Source organism: Eucalyptus grandis, chromosome 8 (assembly GCF_016545825.1).
Source record: "Eucalyptus grandis isolate ANBG69807.140 chromosome 8, ASM1654582v1, whole genome shotgun sequence".
NCBI classification, from domain to species: domain Eukaryota; kingdom Viridiplantae; phylum Streptophyta; class Magnoliopsida; order Myrtales; family Myrtaceae; genus Eucalyptus; species Eucalyptus grandis.
This window is the reverse complement of record NC_052619.1, coordinates 20,307,454-20,328,912: the sequence shown is the minus strand read 5'-3', so window position 1 is coordinate 20,328,912 and position 21,459 is coordinate 20,307,454. Positions and strand designations below refer to the sequence as shown.

General features: G+C 39.6%; 1 long non-coding RNA gene and 1 pseudogene across 2 annotated transcripts; both read left to right on the top strand.

Moving 5' to 3' along the window:
- Positions 1-21,459, top strand: part of LOC104416613 — a 103,509-nt pseudogene that overhangs the window by 66,984 nt on the left and 15,066 nt on the right.
- On the top strand, positions 8,418-12,366 carry LOC104457089. 2 transcript variants are annotated; one of them, XR_005545582.1, is made up of 4 exons: positions 8,418-8,744; positions 9,714-9,967; positions 10,047-10,399; positions 11,616-12,366. It is a non-coding gene; the product is annotated as an uncharacterized LOC104457089 (long non-coding RNA). The 2 variants fall into 2 exon arrangements; XR_005545581.1 differs by having other exon boundaries at positions 10,047-12,366.

The window sequence follows — 21,459 nt, the reverse complement described above, 5'->3', positions numbered from 1 at the left end:
CGGGCCAAGGCTTATCCTTCTGTCATATTATCATCGACCTTTCATCGAAGCCTTCACAGATCACATGCATCTTGATGTGTGGGTCATTAGCAGCAAATGTCCTGTGTACCACAAGGAACCTTGCAACAGGTTGTGGACCTCATTTTACCCCAATGAGAAGCATTTTTAGATACCAAGACACTTTCCTAACGAAACTTTATGATATGCTCCTAATTTATATGTTACTCTGATGATTCTGTAAAATACTGTACAATCTCAATGGTATTTCTCTCTAGCTTAAAACTAACGAAGAAATTTTGGTGGTAGATTCTTCTGAGGTTTTTACCTTTTCGTTTACATTTGCAGGTCTTAAACCAAATGCTAGGTCGACATGGGTGTTCATTTGAATCTGATACTGACGCTGAAGTGATTCCTAAGCTTGCCAAGTATGTTTTTGATAAATCTAATGAAGATTCAGATGATAGCTTATATGCAATGAAGATCATCATTGCATTTTAATGAGTTTCTTACTGAGTTTGTGTGTGAAGAAAAGGAAACCTCAGTCAACACAATTTCATGAGACACTGAAATTAAAAAAGATGTTGAAGTTGATCATTTTAATTTTCTGCTTAACAATCTTCCAATTCAAGCTATATTAATCTACAGATTTCAGTTGAATCTTGTGTAATTAATTATATGAAGGTTGTAGTGTTGGAAATCTGTTCAAGTCTTTGTAAACACTAAAGAGCCATGATGGATAAAACATCTCTGACATCTTTTGTTGAAAGTATCGTTTCTGTATGTTAGGCCCATGTTGCTGCAGTACTTTTCCCAACAAGTGTAGGGGCTTCAGATCTTAAAACAAATTGTTTTGGTGACTTGTTTTCTTTCTGTAGGGCCTCAGTAAATGGATACTTAATTCTGCAAGAGCCTTTTAGTGCATGAATGACATAATTTTGGGCAAAAGTTGATTTTATTTCTCCAGTCGTTTGCTTGTAGTAAATTGACTGGCAATATGACCACAACTGGGATTGTGCTCAACATATATACATATTCCACATAATTTGCTTTGTGTCTTGAAGTGTGCTATCGCGTTACTTTACCCTAGAGAACAATGTTCAGTGACATTTCATTTATGACTGGTATATTATTTGGACTGCAGGTGACACGACTGTCACATTGTCAAGTTGTACTGGAAGTCATGAGGCATCTTGAAGTAGCCTATGCCCTTATTTTTAAGAGCCGGCATTATCCTAATGAATTGATCACTTGTCAGCGTGGTAGTCCGTTTCTTCTTGGTGTCAAAGTAAGCGTGGGTGGTACTTGCTGCAAATGAGTTACTTTTGATCACATCTCATTAATCATAATCCATTTTCAATTGCTTTGTGCCCTTTCAGGTTCACTAAAAGCTATGCTATGTATGTTCTTCTAGAACTGAGTCTATTAACCATAGTTCGATCAAATTTTTCTTATGATACAATGTTTCTGCAAAGAGTTGAATAGCATCCGTTTTGCTTGGTGGAGACAGTACATTTGAGTTTTTACCTTGGGTATTAGAGTGCCTTAGAAATGCTTAGCTTGATGCACATCAATTTCCTATTAGAACCGGGAATTGGAATAGCATTGTTACTGTTGTCCACCATGGCACATATTTTTGGTCATGATACGATAAGATTGAGAAAAGGTTGTGGTTGTCTATGGTGCTAAACTCTTACTTCATTTTTAGCTCTCCATGATGCGTCAACTGTAGCTTAGTCTTAGGAGTTCTTTTTTCATATGTGTAGTTGTCCATTCCTGTGTATGTCTTACCTATGCATTTTCGTTGTCAAAATTCTTGTTTGTCTTGTAATTTATGATAATTGTAACATAGTTATTAATTCATTCAGGAATTGACAGAAGAATCAAGCAAAGGGTCATTATTTCATGATGATAAGCATCCTTCGCAGAATGGGAATCCCAGGGAACTGTTCTTATCCAATGATGCAAATGCACTGGTTGAGCACACAAGAAAAGTTTTGGTTATTGAAGATGGTGAAGTTGTTCATTTGAAGGTAATTACATAGTTGTTTTAAGGAATTTATGTGTATTCTTAGCCTTTATGGCACAGGCTGCCTTATCAGTCTCTTGATTATACGTTTTATTGATCAACCAAATGTATCTTAGTTGTTAAGATTTTAGGGTGGGGGTACTTCAGTTCAACGTGAGTTCTATCGATTTTGTCTCAGTATCAATTTGTGAATATACCGTTGGACTCCATAGCAACATGGTTAAATTTGCTCAATATCACCGGTACTAACCACCTATTTAGTTGTACTGAGAACCTTTCGGCTCAATGTCGCCAGAATTCTTTTGGCTTGACTTCTTGCATGTAGCTGAATAGCAGTCTTGTCCTTTTCCGTTGGAGGAGCATGTTGCCTACATGGGAGGTGAACTTTGATGTGGAAAGTCCTGCTATATCACCTCAATTGAGGGCTAATGACTATGATCGTTTCTTTCCAGTGTATTTTCTCAATGTAGTGACCCATGAGAAGCCAAATGCTGAATTTATTTGGTGACAAAGGAAAATGCGGTGTACTTTCCAGGCCAGCATCTGTACAGCGTGCACTTTCTGTTCTCGAGATGGAAGTTGAACAAATAAATAAACTATGAACTTTATATGCAGAACGAAATTCATGAACAGCCAGAATCCCTAACAACCACAATGAGGAGCAGACTTATACGTGGAGGGACCTGCAAAGCTAAGGCTGTCCTTCTGGGTGGATTGAAGGATCATCTCGAGACAATTAGGAGGAGCCGGAGGATTGTTTTTGTTGGTTGTGGTACAAGTTATAATGCTGCTTTGGCTGCAAGGCCCATCTGGGAAGAACTTTCAGGCAAGTAGTGAATGATAGCTTATGTGGGCTGGAGATGTTAATTTATTTTTACCAACTCTTTTCTTGTTTGCTTGCTTTCAAAACGGGAATTCCTGTGACAATGGAAATTGCAAGTGATCTTTTGGATCGTCAAGGCCCAATTTATAGAGAAGATACAGCAGCATTTGTCTGTCAGTCTGGTGAAACAGCAGATACCTTACATGCACTGGAAAATGCTCTCCAGAATGGTGCATTATGTGTAGGAATTACTAATACTGTTGGCAGTGCAATTGCCAGAGATACCCATTGTGGTGTCCATATAAATGCTGGTGCTGAGATAGGTGTGGCAAGCACCAAGGTGAGAGAGTACCTGTTGACATTCTGTTGCAGAAACGGTCCTCTCTTCTTCATGGTTTTCCTGTCTTTTTTTTTTTCATTAAATTGATTTGCAGACATGCTTTTTGAGCAGGCATATACAAGTCAAATAGTTGTTAAGGCTATGTTAGCTTTAGCAATTGGAGGGGATGCTATTTCTAATGAAGTGAGAAGAGAAGCAATAATTGATTGTCTTTTTGACGTTCCAAGTATGTGGTAATTCCTATCTCACCTTCACAATTTCTGAACTTCTGTTGGATGTGCCTTTTCTTTCTAAACTCATGTTGATAAATTTTTTGTATGAAACAATAAATCCATTGTTAATACCTTGTAGACAAAGTTAATGAGGTGGTGAAGCTTGACCAGGAAATGAAATATCTTGCTAAGCTACTGATTGCAGAGCAGTCACTTCTCATGTTTGGCAGAGGATGCAATTATGCCACAGCTTTGGAGGTTCTTTAAAAGTAAAGGAAGTGGCATTGATGCACAGTGAAGGAATACTTGATGGTGAGATGAAATAGTGGATGAGAGTCTTCCCATTGTAGTGATTGCTACTCATGATGCTTGTTTGAGGTTAGCTTTTGTTGTTCAGGTTTACTCACATCCGTGAAATCTGTATTTGTTCTAAAGCTGAAGTTGTCAATGTTAACAGCAAGCAACAATCAGTTATTCAGCAACTCCATGCCCGCAAAGGACGCCTTATTGTCATATGCCCATGGGGGGATGCTGCAGCCGTGTCTCTTGGTGGAGCATGTAGAGTCATATTGAAGTTCCTCAGGTGGAGGACTGTCTTCAGCCTGTAGTCAATATAGTTCCTTTGCAGGTACAGAGTACTTCCAATAGTTTTCTATGCTTGCCAAGATGCAGCATCTTTTTTCCCTACTCTACTGAATGCGTTATAATTTGCTGAAGATGAAGCTGTGATGTAGATAGGTGGAGCTGGATGGGAGCATGTAGCCTTCTTGTTTTTGCATTAAGAGTTCCAAAATTCTCTCTATGATTTGGCGTTTAGCTCTAAAAGAGAGTTTTTTTTTTTTTAAAGCCTCAAAAAAAACAAAAGAAATCAATTTGATTGATTGAGCCTTAACCTTTTGCTGTTATTATTTGTTTATTTTATTCATTGCTTATAGAGTATTTTCACATTCCTGTTATTCCTTTCAAATAGCCTGTTTTGTTCTACTAGATTTTTCTAATTCATCGGACATGAGATAATTTTTTGACATTTAAGGTGTAGTTGTTGGCGTATCATCTCACGATCCTAAGAGGATACGATGTCAACCAGCCTAGGAATCTCGCAAAGGGTGTGACGACTGTGACGATAGAGTAGAAGCCTACAAAAAGATTTCTTCTCATTGTGTTTATCCAGCAGCGAAATGGATTATGTCATAAGAATGTAAAGCATCTTATGACAGAGAGTATCACTTGTACTTTCTGGAATGGCAATCCTTGTAAGATCTTTATTTATGATCAATTAGGAAAAACTATCGTAACCCACCTTTTTGCGCATTCGCGGCTTGTTATGCAATTATTTGTTAATCTGCCTCCAAGTGCCATGCTCATGGTATCTAAACATTGTTTCAAGGTGGAGGTTGGAAGAGAAAGATTGTATCCTCATTTGGGAAAAGAGAGTCAGTGGTATGACAAAAAGTATGTTATCAAAGGTACAAAATTGATGGAATTGATCAAGTATCTGAGATAGGATTTGCTTCTTTTGCTAATATCGGTTTTTGGCGTTAAGCATGTCTCTCGAGTGCTAATTGTCACATCGGTCATCAAGGCAATTTGTACCATGTTTTAGTTTCCTTTTTTAGTGTGATATTTAGCTCCATGATGCGGTTCAATTTGTAGACACGCAAAGCCCTCATGTATTCATATGGAAAGAATTTTGATGTCTACTTGCTTTACGAGTAGTCCATTCACATGATACAATTCGACTCTTATTCTATCAATTAATCGTAAGTGGAAGATACAATTCGACTCTCACTAGATTCCAACAAAAGCAAAACCCTATACCAACAAAAGCAAAACTCTAAGCTGCCTCCGGCGTTGTTGACGGTTGTGCAAGGCGATGTTATTTTTATTCTGTTGTTTCACTTTCCAGGGGTGTGCTACGGGTGGCACCCCGTAGGACATGTGGGGATGGGTCAACTTGGACCGATTCCCAATTCCGGCACGAAGCGCGTGCCTCCATGACTGTACGAGGCAAGAGCGGCGGGGCTGCTAGTCGGCGAGGACGGAAAACGGGGACAAAAATAGATACAATCTTGTGGTGAAACCATGTGTAAAGGTTTCGAGCAAGATAGGGCAAGAGAATCACGGCAAGCAACACGAATAACAAGAGATAGGGTAATGATTGAAAGGGGCCCGGGACCAACAATGATGCGAGGGACGCCACCAAAAGCATGGCGGCGAGCCCCATGAGGATGTGGACCGGTCGGGCACAGCAAGCGGAAGCCAACGACAGATGAGTGACGAGCGCCAGCGCGCAGTAGGACAGAAGACAGAATATGGCAAGGGAGGTGGCAAAAGGGTTGGTCTCGAATGGGGACTTGGGTTTCCCTTGGAATTTGACCTCGACGAAGTTCACCAGCATGGAAACGAGGAATGCGAGAATGGCGTGGAAGGAAGTGAAGGCAGGGGAACCTCGGACGTTTGTGTCGGGAGGACGGGCGGTAGGCATTGGGGTCAGCTTCTTGAGGATCCTTAGTCCTGTGTAGAGGATGATTATTGAAATGATAGAGAGAAAGATGGCTAGAGGGGGAGCATATCTTGGGTTTTATAATGATGATGTAAAAAGGAGAGATAAGATGTTGCAAAGACCAGTCTCGCGTCCAAGGGCAAAACAGTCCGGACAAAAATATAGAAAGACCCATCGACCGCGCGGGTCGATGGGTCGCTTTCTATATTTTTGTCCGGACTGTCGCGCGGTCGATGGGTCGCTTTCTATTTTTGTCCGGACTGTTTTGCCCTTGGACGCGAGACTGGTCTTTGCAACATCTTATCTCTCCTTTTTACATCATCATTATAAAACCCAAGACGTTCGGACCAAAATATAGAAATCAACCAACACACTTGGAAATCAAGGGCAAAACAGTCCGAACGAAAATATAGAAAGGAAGCCCTTGGTTTCCTTCTATATTTTTGTCCGACCAAAATATAGAAAGCGATCAACACACTTTGAAATCAAGGGCAAAACAGTCGGATGAAAATATAGAAAGGAATTCCTTTCTATATTTTCATCCGGACTGTTTTTGCCCTTTGATTTCCTTTCTATATTTTCTTCCGGACCAAAATATAGAAAGCGACCAGTCTAATGCACTTTGAAATCAAGGGCAAAACAGTCCGGACAAAAATATAGAAATCTCTTTTCTATTCCTTTCTATATTTTCGTCCTGACTAATTTATCCTTGGTTTCCTTCTGTATTTTCGTCCGAACTCTTTTGCCCTTGATTTCCTTTTTATATTTTTGTCCGGACTCTTTTGCCCTTGGTTTCAAAGTGCGTTGGACTGGTCTTTGCAACGTCTTACCCTCTTCTTCATCTTGCCTCTCCTTTCTATATGTACGTCCGGACTGTTTTGCCCCTGGAGTTTTTGAAGTCCGATTAAAAACTGTGCCCCGATTAGCTCAGTACGATTAACGAAAAGGCTATATTGGGAAAGTCCGGCTCTCCCTGGGGTTTCTAACGTCGAGGTCAAGGAAGGCCACGCAGTTTCTGGGCTGCTTCTTGAGCTTCGTCAGCAACCCCTTCTTTTTGTTTTTCTTGTTTTCTTTCTTGGGTCTGACAAAAGCCCTTTGACGTGAGCGACTTCACGCGCCTTGCGATCCCTTCTCCACCTAAAATCTTTCTGTCTTATAAAAAGCTGTGAACTTTAGGTCCAGTCTTAATTTTCCCCCAAACATATTTGTCTCATAAATCTACCCCTATTAATCCTACATCTAAAATTTTTGAGCAAACTATTCGAGGTTTCACAACCCTAGTGCCTCCAACACAAGCATCTTGAATGTCAGCTCTCCAATTGCGAGAAAATGAAGACTCCCAAACACGAGAGATTAAAAATCAAGCTTAAAATTAAAAATCCTTTAGACTACGTTTAATAATCAGGGTATAATTCAGAGTATGATTTAAGTTATCACATCATGTATCCGGTGCTTATTTAAAAATGATAAAGTTAGATATAATGGAAATATGAACCAAATAAAATTATCTCATAAAAGAAATAAGATAAAAATTATTAAAATTTCTAACATCTATCATAGGAAAATTATTTTCTCGAATGATGAACTTTTTAAATTAACAATATTAAAATTATATCTCAATATAAATAATATTTGAATTCTAATATGAGAAATTGAAAATAAGAAAAATAACAATTTAGTTATTTTATTTAATCTTATTTTTATTTATATATATTTGAATATAATTTAATTTGATAAAATAATTTCAATATATATTTAAATTTATTACATATTTTTGTATTTTAGTGTTTTAGGCATATTAATATAGTTTACTATTTAATAAAATTTTATTAAAGAATGATGGGAGGGAAAAATAATAAAAAAATAAATTAATTAATAATAGAGAGGAAAATAAAATTAAAAAACAAATAAAATAAAGTAAGTGATAGTGTCGCGAGAGATTTTTACTCTATTCATCTATAAAATTTTCTTTCATTTTTATTAATATATTATTTATACTAAACAATATATCTCGATATGATGTAAATATATCCGACTTTATTATTATAATCACTAGACAATAAATATGATATATTAAAATCCCCTAAATTTCATATCTTATCATAACTAATCTTATCTTATTTAGAAACCCGGATGACCAAACGTAACTTTATGAGTTGAATGAAGACTCTTTTATAGTAAGATGTAAGAACAATTGAAAAAAGTCAATCCTTATTTTTCTAGTTTTTACCTGGATATCAAATTTAATAAGACGTTTGGGTTAATATGAAATTTCTCTCCAAAAAACATCTTTTTGGATGTGAAATTTTAGGAAAAAGGTATACAATGACGTGAAATGTCACGTTACTAATAAAAGTTTGTAATTTTTTAGGGTCAAATTAGGATGGATGGGTAATTTTTAATAAGAAATAAAACAGTTTAAGAATTAGAATAACTTTACGCGAAAAAGAATTTAGGTTAGAAATATCGTAGAAGAACCTCCCAATATTCCAAAATTTTGGGTCTCCCTCTCGTCTTCGAAGGAGACTCTCTTTCTCCCTCTTCTCTACAAAATTCGCTCTCTCGCCTTCGCTCCCAATTTGCTACTTTCTCCGGCGCATCGCTGCTGCCTCCGCCTCGGCCATCGCCTCCGGGAGCCCTGTCGGCGGCTGGTGTTGAGCTAATTGGGAAAACTGCGTGAATGGACATCTTAGTTTTGATTTGATTTGCTGTGCAGGCCGATTATAAAGACCCCACATTTCAAGAGAAGTTTGCGTCGACGCTCGTTGAAGGGCTTAGGGAGTTGAATCTTGAGGTGCGGAATGGCAATATCCTCGCTTTGAAGGACTTCATCGGCACTGGTAAGTAATTACTTCTTACCTTGAATAGATTTTACTAACGACACTGTCGTTGACTTGTTTTGGATTTTGGTCCTCAAGTGGTGGCTTGTGTTCTTATCTTAGGTTTGCTTTCCGTGGTCTCAAAGGGTTCGGTTCCATAAGGTTCTTTCTTAGAGCTTTGATAATACGGCCTAGCCTCTTCAGACTAAAAAACGGGCGGGTGCGATCCATTGAATCTATTTCTCTTTTCTTATACATGTAGAATTATGTATCTGGTTCAAAAGCAAAATACCACAAAAAAAAAAGAAGAAGTCGAAAGATGGAGTACATAAGATGGCCCTTGTGAAAGAATTGTGGTGTGGTTTCTCTAGTTCACTCGGGTTCCCAGCAATATAATGTGAGCTTCTTGACAGTACTGTTCACACATATTGTTTCATAGAATGATATAGTAGCCAACCACTTAGCCTCTCATGTTAGCCTCCCGCCTCACCTTGCGATCTTGCAATTGAGGACATGGCCATGCTCCACCACATCAGCTTAATCCCTTTCCGCTTGGTGAGTGACACATGGAGCCATGTCCCACCAGGATAGATCTGAAAATTCTACCTACTATTTCAAAATCTTGGGCCTCCCTCTTGTCAATGAAGAAGACTCTCTCTCTTCTTCTTTTCAAAATTGCTCCTCTCTCGCCTTTGCTCCCAATCTGCTGCATTCTCTGGTGCGTCGCTGCAGCATCATAAATAGATAGATCCACTCAACTATTGAAGTGTGTGGAGCCACATCAAATTCTGGCCACACTGAGCGCAAAGCTTCTAAGTACAACTAAAAGAGAATGCAACAATCAATTGTCTTTTTGACCTTTCTAGTATGTGTCACTTCCTATCTCACCTTAACAATTGAACTTCTAAGTTGTATCTGCCTTTTTCGTCTGAACTTATTTTGAGAGAATTTTTTGTATGAAGCATTAAATCTTTTACTTATATCCTGTAGACAAAGTTAGAGAGGTGCTGAATCTTGACCGTGAAATGGAAGATCTTGCTAAGCCACTGATTGCAGAGCAGTCACTTCCCATGTTTGGCAGAGGATACAACTATGGTGCAGCTTTGGAAGGTTCTTTAAGTAAAGGAAGTGGTATTAATGCACAGTGAAGGAATGCTTGCTGGTGAGATGAAACATCGTTCCCTGGCTCTAGTGGATGACAGCCTACCTGTTGTAGTGATTACTATTCATGATGCTTGCTTCAGGTTAGCTTTTGTGGTATAGGTTTACTTGCATACCGGTATTCTCTATCTGATCTAAAACTGAAGGTGTCAATGTTAACAGCAAGCAACAATTAGTTATTCAGAACCGAATACCAGAAAATATTGTTATTTTTCTGAAAAATGACTTTTGAGAAAATATTTTTTGGAAATGACCCATTTTTCGCGAAATGAACTATCCTTAAAGTTGGATGAATTTTCTGAGATAAAAAGGGTTGAGATAAAAAGGGTTTAGGATCCTTACCGAAAAAAAAACAATTAGTTATTCAGCAACTCTGTGCCAGTAAATGACGCCTGATTGTCATGTGCTTGAGGGGGGATGCTGTGGCTGTGTCTTTTGGTGGAGCGCGTAGGGTCATTGAATTTCCTCAGGTGGAGGACTGTCCTGAGCCTGTAGTCAATATAGTTCCTTTGCAGGTACGGGGTACTTATAATAATTTCTTTATGCTTATTTATCAAGATAAAATCTCTCTATGCCTTGCCAAGATGCAACATTTTTTTTTTTTTTTTTATGTTGTACTGAATGTGCCATATCTTGCTGACTGCGAAGTTATGATGTAGATGGGGTGGAACTGGAAGGGAGCATTTAGTTTTCTGTTTGCTTGACTTGTTTTATGCTCTTGGTGTTTGTTTTTGGATTAAGGGTTCCAAAATTCTCTCTATAATTTTGGTTTGGTTCTCAAACAGATTCTTTTTTTAAGTCTCAACTAGCACAAACAAAACCAATTTTATTGATTGAGCCGTATCATTATGCTGTTCTAATTATTTTGTTCTTATAAAGTACCTTAACATTACTGTTTCCTCTTTTCAGATAGTCTGTTTTGTTTTAGTGGATTTGCTGATTCGCTGGACATGGCATAATTTTTCACTTTTGGGGTGCAGTTGGCGTATCCAGCCTAAGAACCTCGCAAAAATTGTGACAGCTGAGCACAAGCGATTTCTTCCGATTTTATTCATCTGGCAGCGAAATGTATTATGTCATGAGAATATAAAGCAATTTTGCAGCAGAGTTTACATTCTACTGATCACATTGATTCACTAATACTTGTATTTTCTAATCAATTAGGAAAAACTGCCGTAACCCAACTTTTTGCACGTTCACAGCTTGTTATGCATTCACTTATTAATCTATACCTTGAAGTTGTAATCATGGTGCCCGATTGTTAATTGACATTCAAGAATGAATACAACTTAGTCTCATCTTGGATGCCATGCAAATTAGAGACAATATGTAGTTCCTTAGCGCCTTTATTAAAAGTCAAGAAAATGGTTAGTTATCGTATTTAGCATTTTTTAGGGTGTGGCTATCCTCGGGTAATACCATATTTGGAGACTCCATTTTTACAGTGGTCTTTGTTTGAAGTATCTGTTGCTGCATCATTAGATGCAAAAGGAGTGGTGAAGGGAAGGGGAAAATTGCATGCTTATTCTATAAATGAAAATATCTTCATGTCAACTCCCTCCAAAGTAGTTGTTCGTGGTCTCTTACTTTGACATGTTGTTACCTGAGTTCATTCTATTAGTCAATCGTGTTACAAGATAAAATGCGACTCTCACTAGATACCAGACTGCGCTGTTATTTTGTCTAACACACTGTTACGTGTTTCTTCCCTACTCATTTTTCCCTTTTCAGGGTGTGGGGGTTGCGGGCACCCTGTGGGACATTTGCAGCTCTGTCAACATGGACCAATTGCCACTTCTGGCACAAAGCGCATATCCATGACTGTACAAGGCAAAAGTGGCAGTGCTCTTCCACCATGTAGCCGGCGAGAACGGGACACTTGGACAGACATAAGTACAATCTTGTTTTGAACCCACACGTAAAGTTTTCGAGCAAGAATTTGCAAGAGGACAATGGAAAGCAATACCGAAAACAACAAATAGGGGAAAGGGCGAAAGGGGCCTTGGAACAACAATGTTGCAAGGGAAGCCACTGAGAGCAAAGCAGCGAGCATCATGAGGATGTGAAATGCTCGGGCACAACAAGCGGGAGCGAATGATAGATGAGCAGCAAGTGCAAAGGAGCTATAGAACAGAATACAGAAGATGGCAACAGAGGTGGTAAAAGAGTGGGTGTCTAAAGGGGACTCTAGTTTCCCTTGATATTTCACCTCAATGAAGTTGAGCAGCACGGGAACGATAAAGGTGAGAACCGCGTGGTGAGAAGTGGAGGCAGGGAAACCTCGGACATTTCTGTGGGGACAACTGCCGAGCGGCATTGGAAACTGGAATAAGTTTCCAGATTATCCTTTATCCTATGTACAAGATGATATCAAAGTAATCAGATAGAAAGATGGGCTAGTAGAACAGGGAAAATACTAATGCATTAGAGTGGGAGCAAATCTTGCCTTTTATAATGTGAGTGGTTGAGCACTGCACTAGTAGAGTGTCGATCTATTCTATATTTGTGTCGCCACTCTTCGGCAGTTTGACGAGGCTGGACCAAAGGAGGGTGACCTAATAGTCAAACTGTCGTCTTGCAATGGATGCAACGGGGGTGGGGACATCACACATAAGATAGCATACTATGACTTTCATGCCATGTCCACGAAACTCTTACGTTCATTTTCTGCTTCACACATCGGAGGACAAACGAAAGTCGTCTAGCTTTTCTACTTTATAGAGCGCTGGATGGTCGCCACGTATTTATTTCTTTATGGAGACAGCGAAGCAGGCCCAATGAGCCAAAAGAGTTGAGTGCCTCCAAAATGCAAGATTTTAAGTCGACATTGATTAATATACAAGAATTTTAAAAAGAACCTCCGGAGAAAACGAAAGTTTTGGCTGGGCAGCTCGGAAGCTGGTCTCGAACCCCCTCCCCATTCGCCCGAATAAAAATGGAATAGGACGGGCGTTATGAAATTTACCGGTGGGCCTTGGACAGATATTATTGGTCGAGGCTAACGCCAGCAGATCTGAATCTACAATGGCCCACCTCAATTCCTAGATTCAGTGCGCGATGGCAGTTCAGCATTGTTACTTGCTGCTTGCAGGCTCGAAAATCTCTCCTTCGCCTCTCCTCCCTGTCTCAACATTGGCTAATCATGAAATATTGTTTATGGTCACCCCAGGTTTCTGATGGGCTTTAGTAAAGTCCTCCTGGTTAGAGGCGATAAAATCGTTTTTCAAGTTGAGAGAATGTTCCACAAAGCTGGGACGTAGATGGAGGTGGAAGAGGGGGATGATCTCTCTTCCCTGGCTTGCTCTTTGGGCCACTGCTATTATTCATCTGTCCCCAGTGATAGGCTTTGTTTGTACCCTGCACTTCGCTTGCAGAAAAATTGCAGGAGCTTTTTACAATTTCCTCTCCCAATTTTCGCTTTAGACAAAAGATAACTAGGTGCCACCAAGGTCACATGCAAAATGCATACTTGAGCAATCCCATTCACAGTATGTCCATCTTCTAGAACGGATGCACTTCTTATATGGTCACCTTCTACTGAACAATGGACACCCGTACCTATATTACTAACTTGCTTAGGCTTCGAAAGCATGTCAGTCCTTCTAATCATGTCACTTAACCTCTATTAGATAGAACGAAAACAAAAGTGCAATAGAACGGAAGCCATTTCTTGACAAAACCGTAACTTTGGTCCGTTTCTTTACTGTCTACCTCTCTGATGCATGTTGAAAAGCAGAGCTTGCATACTGAAGAGCTGACTTGTTGCAGAAGCTAGCTGCTGCGTCCCTGACCCTTTTTCCGATTTTGTACAGAACAATTGAGAGGTGAATCTGATTGGTTGCCATCATCCGAGAGACTTTATGACAATTACGTCATAGTCACAATATAAAGAACACGAAGGGAGTTGTATGGATGATCATTTCCTCTCCAATCAGCGGTGAAAGCTTTAGTCAATACGGCGCGAATAAACAAGTCGCAGTCCTTCAAAGTATAGTTGAAGGGATAATTACAGCCTTATGAAATCATGATTCTTTCTGGAATGCTTAAAAATAACAGATAACTACACCAAAAATTTTAGAATTTTTTTGAAAAATGCAATTCAATCTTAGGACTCCGAAAAAGTACAATAAATCATGATACTTGTGGAGTTGATTAATGTGGTTTTTTTTTTTATTACTTTCTTAAAACACATAGCGTTTGTGGCTTTTTCTTCTTTTTTTCTCTTCATTTTCACGCTTGCTCTCCCTATCACTATGCATCTTCTTCACCGCACAAACTCAACCACGATGCAGTCATCATTAGTGTTTGCCCGCCAACCAAGTCTCGGGAGAAATGTAACCACAAATCTCTTCCCTACCGTTGACAGCCAATGGCGAGGCTAAACAAGATCCCCTAGTTTCAACTCACCATTTTTGTAGTTCCAAGCAGCTTTTTTTTTTTTTTTTTTTTTTTACTATGACAGTTCTCAAGCTGTCCCCAATGCTCATCCGTGCTCCGTAGACTTCTGAGTAAGGGCCAGTGACACCTAGAATCCACCACGGACTGAGATCCAAACACCCTGTTTTCATGCTCATGTCTTAATCATAACCCGCCTTTTTGCTCGTTCACAGCTTGTTATGCATTTACCAATTAATCTGTTGAAGACGTAATCATGGTACCTGAACATCGTTACATGATTGACATGGCAAGAATGACTAGGCTTAGTGTCATCCAAGATGCCACGGCTCTCAAAGCAATATTTTAATTCATTAATGCCTTTATCATATAGGTAATGAAAATTTTCTATTGCCGACATTTTAGTTATCTATCAAAGTTGTAAACTTCTTCTTTTTTATCATATATATATTTGTTTAAGTTATCCTTTGCTGCATCGTAGAATATAAAAAGGAGTCTGGGGTAGGTCGGAAGAGAGAGGTTGTATCCCGCATGCGGAAAAAAGAGTAGGTGGGGGAACAAAGTGGGTCATTACAAGTGCAAGATTGATTGAATCGATCGATTATCTGAGACCTAATTTCGCTTTTTCGAGTGGTGATTACGAGGCCTCTTGGATTCAAATGGAAATAATTCAATGTCAACTCCTTCCATAGCAGTCGTTCGTGGTCTCACTTTTGACTTTTTATCACCTAAGTCCATTCTATTAATTAGCCATGTTACAAGATGCAATGCTACTCTTCACTATATATACCAACAAAAGCAAAGCCATAAGATCCAAAATGCGCTGTTATTAGTTATCTAACTCGCTGTATATATGTTTCTTCCCTGCTAGTGTTTCCTTTTTCAGGATGTGCGAGTTGCCAGCACCCGTTGGGACATTTTGCGCCCATGTCAACATGGACCAATTGCCTATTTCGGTACAAAGCACACATCCATGACCATAAGGGGCTGTTTGTTTGTGTTCTTTCTTTCTAATCATGAACACAATTTCTATTTTTTTGTTCTAGATAACAAAAAAAGAATAGAAACGCGTTTGTTTACGTTTTTGTTTCTGGGACTTGTTTTGTTCCGGGGAACAAATTTGAAACAAAAACAAAAACAAAAAAAAAAACTTATTTGTTGTTCCTAGAACACTTCTGAGAAACAGGTTATCTTTCCTATTTTTTCCTTCTTTTTCTTTTCTTCTTCTTTTTCTTTGGTGGTCACCGGAGCGTCGCCCCCCGACGAGGCTTAGCTTCGCCTTAGCCGGGCAAGCTCGAGCTTGCCCATCCAGCGAGGCCGACAGCTCTCGTCGGCCGTCGCTAACCATGGCCGAGGCTGGCGACTAGCCAAAAGGAAGAAAAGATAAAAAAAAAAAATTAAAAAAAAACAAAATAAAAATATTAAAAAATTAAAAAAACAAAAATTTATACAAACTTACCAAATGTGTTTCTGTTCTTTTTTATTCCAAGAACAAGTTTACCAAACGTGTTCTTCTATTCAAAATTATTTTTCAGAACATAAATAGTTTTTTCTATTTCTATCCTAAAATAATTTTTGAATAAAAATGTTACCAAACATACCCTAAGAGGCAAAAGTGGGCGCACCTTCCACTGTGTAGCCGGCGAGAACTGGACACATGGAGAGACAAATGTACAATCTTGTGTTGAACCCACGTGTAAAGTTTTCGAGCACGACCAAGCAAGAGCACCGCGGAAAGCCATACGGGTAACAAGAAATAAGGGGAGGAGTGAAAGGAGCCTTGGAACTACAACGAAGTAAGAGAAACCACCAAGAGCAGAGCAGTGACCATCGTGAGGATGTTAAACACTCGGGCATAACAAGCGAGGGCCAATGATAGATGAGCAACATGTGCCAATGTGCAATAGAACAGAAGAAAGAAGATGGCAACGTAGGTGGGAGACCAGCGGGTGTGAAATAGGATCTTGGTTCCGCTTGATATTTTACCTCGGTCGAGGTGAAAGCTTTAGTTATAACCAGGCGAATAAACAATATGATCCTTTCATGGAGTGGAAAGGAAAAGTAATGGCTTATCAAATAATCATCCTCGGCAAAATTCTTAAAAATAATGACTCACAATTGAAACACATATTCAACTAGTACAAAACTAGAAATTCAGATTTTCTCTTCCCCTTTGACTTCAAGCCCGCCAATTCATTTCTCTCTATAGGATTTCACCCAGTTTGACATGATATACATGGTGACATTCAGCTCAACAATGACAGGTTTATACACAGTTAACATTTTAAAAGAGAAAATTGCTCTTGCAGTCCTCATTAAGCCACGAATTTGTCCAAGAAAACTATTTCCATTAAGTAATGTCCAAATGGTCAGATAAATGGGTAATAGGGACAAAGTTCTTGAGAAAAACTTCATATTCAACATTCTCTGTGAAAAACAGACCATCACTCAGAGGACTATTGGACCAAGATTGACTAAATACTAGTGAATATATTATTTCATCCAGAAGATTAATCACAAAATAACACAATAATTATTCATCCCCAGAATAACATGATTACTATATGCGATATGACTTGACGAAATGAGATGTCTAAAAAATTAATCACAAAATAACACAATGACTGTTCACCACCGGATGACATGATAAATAAATAGACTGATTCATTTCAGTGCCAGTCGCCCCTCAACAACTTCCCACCTGACCAAAATTCAATTTCTAATTACATGTCTCTGAAAGATGAGATAATTCAAATACCTCACAAAAATCTAAGCATCTTCCGTAAGATGCAACACTTAACATCCATTTGTCTGCAGCTCCACAAAAGCGTCCCAATTCAATAAATTGTCTAGAAAGCTCTAAGACAAGATTCCTCCTACCTTGGTTTAGTGACAGTCACGTTAAAATTCTAGCACTTGTTTTTTAACCTTAGACTTGAGGGTTATTATCCCACAGCCTATGAGCCCTGAGCTTGATAACTCGACCTCAGCTTGGCGTCGCCTTCTCCTTGCGCTCTTAGACAATTTACGTGAATCCTCGTGTAATTCAACTTGCAGTTCCTTACCATCTTCTGAGCTATCCCTCTCGCCTTAACCGAGAGTCGATAACTATGATCCCTACATTGATCATTTCCTGTTTTGAGCCCAAACAGAGCATTGCGGACAGCTTTCAATAATTGCCTTGGGTAAGCATTTTATCAGCACGTACACTTTGTTACAATTATTGATTTTCTTTTTGACATTTTAAGTATGTGTCGCTTCCTATCTCATCTTCACAATTTCTAAACTTCAGTTGGATGTGCCTTTTTTTTTTTTTTTTTTTTTGTCTAAACTCATGTTGATAAATTGTTTGTATGAAACATTAAATCCCTTGTTAATATCTTGTAGATAAAATTAGAGAGGTGCTGAAGGTCAATCAGGAGATGAAAGATCTTGCCAAGCTGCCCATTGCAAAGAGGTCACTTCTCATGTTTGGCAAATTCGCAGAGGATACAATTATGCTACAGCTTTGGAAGGTTCTTTAAAAGTAAAGGAAGTGGCATTGGTGCACAATGAAAGAATACTTGCTGGTGAATGAAACATGGTTCTCTGGCTCTAGTGGACGAGAGTCTTCCCATTGTAATGATTGCTACTTATGATGCTTGCTTCAGGTTAGCTTTTGTCGTACAGGTTTACTCTCGCATCGATGAGATCTCTATTTGTTCTGAAGCTGAAGGTGTCAATGTTAACAGCAAGCAACAATTAGTTATTCAGCAACTCCATGCCCGCAAAGGACGCCTAATTGTCATGTGGTCGAGGGAGAATGTTGAGAAATCAAGTGGATGTGCAAGTAAAATAATCACTTTATTTTATATAAGCAATATTGCAAACTCTTTACACACACCACTCTCATATACCTCTCACACCTCACATGAACACAATTTCTTGCACACACCCACTCACTCTTTCTCACTCTACACTTCACGCCACCTACTCCCTCCCACTCACACACTCACGTACACACCCCACACTTTACGTACACACACTCCTCACACTTCACACACAAGACACAACACTCTTGCACAAGACCCCCTAGCACTTACACTTCAAGAGACAACAGCCCCTATTTATAGGAGCCAAAGTCGGCACATCCACCGACTTCCCACACCATCTTCTTCCTATTATTTTATTGCAACTTGGGTCAACAATTGCGGCTGAGGAATTGTCTGGAGAGAGGAAGAGAAATCTGGAGGAGTAACGAAAGAGAGAGGTCTAGAGAATTCTAGGATGAGGGAGAGAGGCGGTGCTTTTTCAACACTCCCCCTCACCGACTACTCTCTCTTAATTTAGATATAGTAGCTATGTCGATATTATTTTTGAAATCTTCAATTGTCTTCCTCCATTTAGCATATTGTGAAGCTTCCTCAGATGTGGATGGCTCTATGGCTTCATCTCCAATTGCTTCTCTTGTTGTGACTTTCCATTGAGTTTTGTGATCTTTAAATTTTTGCAATGCCAATTCATTTTGCCCATTAATCTCCTTTTTCTTCTTCTCACTCAATTCGGTCTTCGTATTCAGCATATCTCCTCTAAGAATTTTGAGAGTGGAACTCATCTGGTCAACCCTCTCATTTGTGACTTTCATTTCGTGCTTCAACCAATTCAATCCCATCCGAAGCACTTCAATGTAGACCTCTTGATCATTTTCCTCATAAAATTTCTTCCCCTTGATCTTATTCCACTGATCCTTACACCACGGGATGTAGGGTGTAGATGGCCTCCTTTTCTCAAAGAAAACTTTCTTTTTCTCCTTCATGTGTTTGATATCTATCTCAGTATGACCAATTGGGAACATCATAGTGGGCTTGAGGTCTTGAAGCTTCTGCGGCTTCTTGAACTCACATCGAAGCTTCTCTAGCTCCCTTTCTTTTGCCTTGAGCTCTCGATCCTTCTGCCTTATCATCTCATCCCTTTTCTTCAACATATTCTCCATCTTTGTCTTCTCAACTTTCAGCTTCTTTATCATCTCCTGCATTTCTTGCAATTTCCTTTCACGACTGCTTGTTGGCATTGTTAGTTGTCTCTTCAAGTTCTCCCTTGGCTTGCTCTTATTCGGGGTTGTGATGGAACCTGTCGAATTATCCAACTCAACTATACAAGCTGTTGCAAGCTCTTCTCGTTCCTTCATTGCAACAGGCACTTGAAAGTCCCATTCTTCTTCACTTTCAATCTCCTTCTTGCAAGAAGTGATGACATTTCCTTCTTCTCGCCTGTACCAACAGAATCTGGCAATATGTCCTACCTTGCCACAAACGTAGCACCGTTTGCTACGCCTTTTGTTGCTCTTATCTTCATCGTTGTTGACGTCACGATCTTGACGAGCTCCCCCTGGCTGATAACCTTTCCTTTCGGGTTGCCTCCACCAATCTCCATGATCTTTCCATCGTTTGCCATCTCTTGCACCCGCTCTATTTCTATTTTGGCCCTTGAACCCTCTTTTATTACTGAAGAGGGCACTTTCATCCTCCTTAATTGAGACCTTAGGAATTTGTTTATCTAAGGCCTCTTGATTTGCCAATATATTTTCCAACTCAGTTAGAGTTGACTCATTTGCCCATCCACGGGTGGCCGTAATAATACCATTATACTCCGGCCTTAACCCGTGAATTATTATTCTTCTCATTCTTGTCTCAGAGATGGCATTCTCAGGATCTAATTTTGAAATTTCTTCACAAATAGATTTAACTTTAGAAAAGTATTGACTTACCGTCATACTTTGTTGCGAGATTGAGAGGAGCTCGTTCTCTAGGCATTGTAACTTGGCATCGTTTGTCCTCGCAAACAGCGTTGCCAAGTTATCCCAAGCCTCCTTCGGGGTCTTCGCACTCTTTATGTGTTGCAGTAATTCATCATCAACAGTCACGGTAAGAACGTAAAGAGCCTTACCTGACTTGACGTTCCACTTTCTTAAATCACTATCATTTGTGGGTGGTGTGGTGTTGTTGCCGCCAACAATATCCCATAAATCTTGTCCAAGCAAATAATACCGCATGCGGGTACTCCAATTATTATAATTAAAGTCATTGAGCTTCTCCATCCCGTTCACCGGACTCGAGAAATCCACCATGGTGACTTGAATATAATGCCCCGCACTATACCAAGTAAGCTTGGTCCCGGACCAACCGACTTCACAATCCCAGATTGTGCACTGGTAGAACTCCGACGTCCTTCGCTTCTTCGCTCCTTGGCTCAACGATCCCTGACCGCCTTGCTCACTTACAATGGTCCCCGACCACTGTCTTCGCACGGCCTCCGACGACCTGCTCTGATACCACTTGTTGAGAAATCAAGTGGATGTGCAAGTAAAATAATCACTTTATTTTATATAAGCAATATTGCAAACTCTTTACACACACCACTCTCATATACCTCTCACACCTCACATGAACACAATTTCTTGCACACACCCACTCACTCTTTCTCACTCTACACTTCACGCCACCTACTCCCTCCCACTCACACACTCACGTACACACCCCACACTTTACGTACACACACTCCTCACACTTCACACACAAGACACAACACTCTTGCACAAGACCCCTAGCACTTACACTTCAAGAGACAACAGCCCCTATTTATAGGAGCCAAAGTCGGCACATCCACCGACTTCCCACACCATCTTCTTCCTATTATTTTATTGCAACTTGGGTCAACAATTGCGGCTGAGGAATTGTCTGGAGAGAGGAAGAGAAATCTGGAGGAGTAACGAAAGAGAGAGGTCTAGAGAATTCTAGGATGAGGGAGAGAGGCGGTGCTTTTTCAACAGAGAATGCTGCAGCTGTGTCTCTTCGTGGAGCACATGGAGTCTTTGAAGTTCCCCAAGTGGTAGACTGTCGTAGTCAATATTCCTTTGTAGGTACAAAGTACTCCCAATAGTTTTCTACGCTTCCCAAGATGCAATATCTTATTTTCCCACCCTACTGAATGCGTTATAACTTGCTGAAGACGAAGCTTTGATGTTGATGAGGTGGAGCTGGATGGGAGCATCTAGCTTTCTGTTTCCTTAATTTGTTTTACGCTTTCAGTGTTTGTTTTATGATTTGGCGTTTAACTCTAAAAGTGAGTATGTTTTTAAGTCTTAAAAAAAAAAAGAAATCAATTTCATTGATTGAGCCTCCTACTTGCTGATGCTGACGAT